Genomic DNA, 6,000 nt, shown 5'->3' on the forward strand with positions numbered 1-6,000 from the left:
TATGGTCACAGCACGCTGGCACAAACGTCCTCAACTCGGTGCGGCGCACAAGCGGCTAACATCGAGTGCGCAGTGAGCAGGGGAAGGGCGGCGAAGCAGCGGAGAGGGAGGGAGGGAGAGGGTGAGAAGGGGAGGGAGACACGATGGGGTGGCAGAGAATTGGGGACGTGAGCGTTTTTGGAAGTTCGATTGTCGGGGTTTGGGTGGGAGGAAAAGAGGTGCGGGATGATGCGACGGGGGGTGGGGTGGGTGACAGGCAAGCCACTGGGTTCCCCTTACAGGGAAACGGACAGGAACAGGTGGGTGGTTAACCCGCTCCACTATAGCACGCACACACGGGCAGACAAATCAACACATGCGCCAAGACGAGATCTGTGCAGCTGCGTCAGTAGCGACTGGGCAAACAGCATGGACACGCGCACACACGCACACACGCGCACACGCGCACACACGCACACACACGCGCGCGCGCATTAAGTGAGACGTACAGAGCTTAGCGTCTTCTCGGGAGCAGCTTTTTAAGGCAGCAAAGAGACGGTCGAATTTAATTGGTGGCACGTGGAGAGCGAGTCCAAACAAAATAAAAAAAATCGATGATGTAATTCAATGTGCGGAAGAAATGCGAGATTCACAAATATTAGTCTCCGGCCGGTCGCAAGGAGAAAAACGCCCACCCAAGTATGTTCACAGCCAAAAAAATTATAGAGAAAAAGCAGTAACCAAACACAACAGCAAAACGTAAAACTGAACAAAAGCAATGAGTTGAGAGAGGAGTACAAACGATGTCGGTCTCGACAGGGAGCGCACAACGACGACGACGCTCACGTGGCAGACCACTGGCACCGCCGCCGCTGAATAGGGCGGCTTTTGTACGGCGGCGGTGGCGGTCGCGGCGAGATAAACATCGAGCAGCCTCACCGAATCGTCGGGCAGATCACAGGCACGGACAATGAAATATGCCGACACGCGCGGAGTGGAGTGTCCGTTACCCGCCCCGGTGACCGCGTGCGCACGCACGACCGCTCGCTCACTCATTCATTCTTTAATACGCACGCCCATATTTATACACACACACAAATATAAAATAGAGAGGAACTAGGGGTTGTTCGGGGGTGCCTGTGGTGCCCCCCACACAACCATTTACGGCCTTTGGCCAGGAAAGTCACAAAAAAATTTGCACGCGAACGACGCATTCACGCAAGCACCCGATGCTCCGTTTTGAAGTTTTAAAATGAAACATCTTTGAATTGTATTGTGTTTTGAATTCGTTAATTTTATTTCTTCATTAAAAGCTTATATCATCTTACATCTGGAAGACTTCATTGCAAAGGACATTTCGTGTGAATTTTCTCTCGTCGTTAAGTCGATGGCCTTGCTGGGGGTTCGATTCGATGCGGACTTTCACCTGTTTGGGATTGCGGGATCGAGATAAGGCGACACAGAGCTGCTGGCCGTGCGAGAAGACCGCCGTCTGCAGATCGATTGCAACGTAATCGAACGTCTGTCCCTGCGCCTCCGTCGTTCATGCAGGGGGCGCGTAGGTTTGCAGCGCCCCCTGCATGAAAACGACAGAAAGTGCCGGAATGGCACACGAGACGGGGTGGGTGGCCAACATCACGCCCTTCCACCTTTGTCTCCCCAGTGCCGATGTTTGCACCCCACACCAGGTACTCATTTGAGGTTGAGCACCGGTTCAGAATCGAACTTGAGCCACCGGGTTCGTAGTGCAGCATGCTAACCGCTCCACCCCCGCTCCACACACACACAATAATACATACACCAACCTCTAAGATATAATTCCACTGTTATGAACTCATACACTAATACACAATCACTTACACAATAATCAACACTCGCATATAAGGAAAACAAACCTAAATTTTGCGCACACACCAAAGACAAAGAACCCACGTATAGCCTTCGCAGACTGCTGGGGCAAGTGGTGTTAGCGAGTACCGACTATGAAGGCTGGTACGACATACGAGGCGGGTAGGCGGCCAGCACTACGAAGACAAAGATCCTCCCGAGACTGTTGGGGCAAGTGCTGTGAGCGAGCCAGCGCCACAGGCACCGTCACACACACGCACAAAACCCAACATGCAATCACACGATCACACACGCAGGGACTCACATGATGCTCCACACACTCACCGAATCACAAAGACAAAATATCTTCAGTTAAGCCTATACAGATGGCTGGGGACTGTGCCGTCTGTGAGCACTTTTTTTTGTGTGGCCAGCAAGGCACACCAAGGGGCGGTGTGGTGAGCACCTTTATCACTCGGTGCCGATATTAAAATAAAAAAAATCACACGATGTTCTCGTCTTAGGCTGTGCTGTTCTCAGCGAGGACCCAAACCAGAATCGGCAAACCCAATTGTCCCGGACGTTCTGCATGGCCACCAAGTGAACGCAGTTTGCTGGGAAAGTAACCGCGGTGTGTTGGCTGTCAAAGACCGCATCTCCGAACTCGCACGCGAACACGAACACAGTCACTCACTGGGCCAACAAAGATCCTTGTGTAGCCTGTAACAGACTGTTGGGGCAAGTGCTGTTAGCGAGCACCTATGAAGGCCAGAACGGCACACAAGGGGGTTGGTGGCCAGCACCACGCCCGGCCACCTTTGTCTCCCCAGTGGCGGTGTTTACACACCGCACCAGGTATTCATTTGAGGCTGAGTCGACCTAGGGGAAGCCCAGGACTGGTTCAGATAATCGTCACTGATTTTGGCCGTGAGCGGAAATTGAACTCGGGTCACCAGGTTCATTGCGCAGCGCAGCGCTAACCGCTACACTACCGCTCCCCACACATGTGCCAACACACACACACACACGCTTCCCTCCCTGACACGATGGACACGTGCCACTGCTTTGAGGGTACGAATATATTAGAAATATATTTATGTATACACAAACACAATGATTTATCAATCATATTGGTAGAGGTGCAGCCCTAAATTTTGTTGCTCATGCAACTGCTGCCGGAAGGGCCTCCACTGGAGGGAGCTCTAGAGAGCCCCTCCAGAGGTTATATGGACTATCTTCTTGGTTCATATTCTTAGGTTCATATCGTCTTGGTTCTTTCGGTAAAGTCACGTAGAAGGGAAGTAATAATATAATACAAATAAAACATAATATTTTATTTTATTATTTCCCTTCTACCTGACTTTACCGAAAGAACCAAGAAGATGAATCCCTGCAGTCACGAAAGCTTTAAATCGAAATTTTTATGGACTACTTTTGCATGCTGGCCAGACGTCTTGGAAGAGGTGGGAGTAACCCACCGTTTTCCACGGTGTTGAGATGTTAACTACCTCGCCTGGTGTACAGGAGGTCGTGGGATCCATCCCAACCCTGACACCTGCATATTTGGAGTTTGCATGTTTATCTCACCGTGGTTGTGAGGATTTTTCTCCGGGTCCTCCGGGTTTTTCCCTCCACGTTTAGAATAAACATGCGTAGAGTATTTTGGCTGCTATAAATTTCCACGCGATAAGCCACTTTGTTGAGCTATCATTTTTGATGGTCAGGTCGCTTCTGAAAAAGACCTACACAGCTCAGTGGGCCTTGGACCTGGTAAAAAAAATTATTTTTTTGAGTTTTACTTTGTGCCCACCACGTGAGAGATCTGCCCATCGACTCACCGTGGTGTGCCCATTTATACGTCCGGGTGGACGGATGCGGGGATGATTCAAGAAATTCTCCCAAATGTTTCCACCGCGATGGAATCGAACCGGCGACGTCTGGATCGCAAGTCCAGTGTGATAACCATCACACACCACTGTGGCACTCGCAGCATCCTATCGTAGTAGACATTTTTATTATTATTATTATAAAAATAAAGAGCGGCTATGTGAATGCGGCGAGTGAAACGCGAGGCTGACGGCGTTGTCGCTTTTCATTGCGTCCAACGCGAACGGCACAATGGGAAGTGCTGTCGAGGGTTAATCCGCGCACACACACGCGCGCGCACAACTGCACCATCAGCTCTCGCGAGCAGAGACAATGAAATAAATAAACAAACGGTAATTATTGTTTCAAATTTTTTTTTTTCAAGGGCTACGACTACTGGGATGCTGCTGCTGCTGCTGCAGCGGTGTAACGTGTTCGCACGCCCGAACTCGCAATCCCCGAGGTCGCCGGCTCGACTCCATCTCCTGGCGCGGCGGATGAAACGATGGGGCGAGTTTCACAGCCCCCCGCCCCTCCCACGCCTGTCCACCCAGCAATTGAAATGCGTGTACTAACGGTCAGTCGATCGGCAGGTTTGCGTCTGCTGGGGTAAAGTGAGGGTGCTCCCACCTCTTTGAACACGTCTGGCCAGCGTGTAAGAGTGGGGGCCAAAATACAATCTACATTGGCTCTCCAAAGCGGCCTCGAGTGGAGGCCCTTCTACCAGAGGTGGTGTGAGCAGGCAATTTGCTGGGATCCAGGTACCATGATTGTGCATTCATATTTTTTACAGCAATAATGTATAGCCCTTTTGTTATCCACTGCTGAATGAGGGTCTCCTAACAAGGTGTAGCCAATCCACCACTCGAGACCACGAGTTTTGTCAGGACCCTCCTCTTGTCGAGGTAGCAATCCTGAAAAATCTCCAGTCATGATCAGCTATGTGATGACAAAGACAATTAAGTAACATGTATGTATGTTTCACTTCTTTCGCACCGTAAATAGCCAACTATGCTAATCGGATGTGCGGGGGAAGGACAACAAACTAAACAGAAAAAGCAGTTCTAAAGAAATTAGTTTTTTCAATCTAGATTTAAAAGTGCATCACTCCAGTGGCTTCCTAATATCGGAAGGAAAAGCGTTCCGGATGGCCGCAGAAGCGCATTTGAAAGCGAGCGATGCGGTGACCATCTTTGTTCGTTGGCTAGCGAAAAGCTGCTGCTTCTGCGAGGATTACCAGAGTTTGCTGAGAGGATGAACGAAGTATTGTGAGATATTCTTCGTTGTGGTGCTGGGGCTCACCCGGGACTCACCGGTGCTTGGCCGCAATGATTCCTGGGAACTCTGGAGACGCGCCCGGCCTGGTGACGCCGGAATCGCCAGGGAGCGGCTGGAGTGTTGGGGGTGACCGGCCGGCAGGATCGAAGTGGTCCGAGTGGTATTTTGCAAGAGTTGCCACCTGTAAAACAAAAAAACACAGGACATATCATGACAAGAAGAATATCTCACAAACCAGAAGAAAGGAGGAGCTACATGCAAATGAGTTGTCTTTAATCGTGTGTTATTAAGAAAATGACAAAATATGGGACATTTAAGGTCCTGGGAAGACTTATCCAGGACAGCAGCTGCCCCAGCAAGAAGACTAAACTAAACATTTTTTTTATTTTACCAGGTAAGGCCGTCTGAGCTATCTAGCTCTTTTTCAAAAGCAACCTGAACACAAACGATAGCTCAATGCAGTAGATTATCGCATGGAAATTTATAGCAGCCAAATACTACAAACGCGTGGTGATTCTAAACGTGGAGAGAAAAACCAGAGGACCCGGAGGAAAATCCATGCGATCACGGGGAAGGAAAAATACAAACTCCACATATACAACAGGCGTCAGGGTCGGGATCGAACCCACGACCTCCTGTATACCAGGCGAGGTAGTCAACATCTCCTAGCCACCGTAGAACTCCTCATCGTTGAGGTCACAGCTCGGTGCAGTTGACGGAGTTGCCAGTGATCATTTCACTCTCGGGTTTTATTTCCGTCTCTTGGCCAGTTTCATCTCGCTTCGCATATCTGCGATTATGATGCCGTGCTTAGCATTGCGATGTAAATTGTTTTGTTAATATAGATAAATAATGGTTACAGAATATTCCCCTTGTTTTGAGGGTTACACCTGTAAAAAAATAAAATACATGGTCAGCCCTTTGCTCTGCTCTGGCCCACAGATGATATCTCGTGACATGATGCCAAAGAACGTAACTGGAACATCAATTTGGAAGCGAAAAAACCCATCAAAACCTCAGAAAAAGAGAACGCCAAATTATAAACCGCAA

General features: G+C 49.6%; 1 protein-coding gene across 1 annotated transcript in view; it reads right to left on the reverse strand.

The window, feature by feature from the left end:
• The window catches only part of LOC144718719 (CUGBP Elav-like family member 1), a 78,111-nt gene extending 72,984 nt beyond the window's left edge, over positions 1-5,127 (reverse strand). Inside the window, exon 1 of the mRNA XM_078594195.1 lies at positions 4,986-5,127. The gene's annotated coding sequence lies outside the window, so the exon portion shown is untranslated. The remainder of the gene's footprint in view (positions 1-4,985) is intronic.
• Positions 5,128-6,000: the final 873 nt, after the last annotated feature.

The sequence above is a fragment of the Lampetra planeri genome, chromosome 5, assembly GCF_965212315.1.
Source record: "Lampetra planeri chromosome 5, kcLamPlan1.2.h2, whole genome shotgun sequence".
NCBI classification, from domain to species: domain Eukaryota; kingdom Metazoa; phylum Chordata; class Hyperoartia; order Petromyzontiformes; family Petromyzontidae; genus Lampetra; species Lampetra planeri.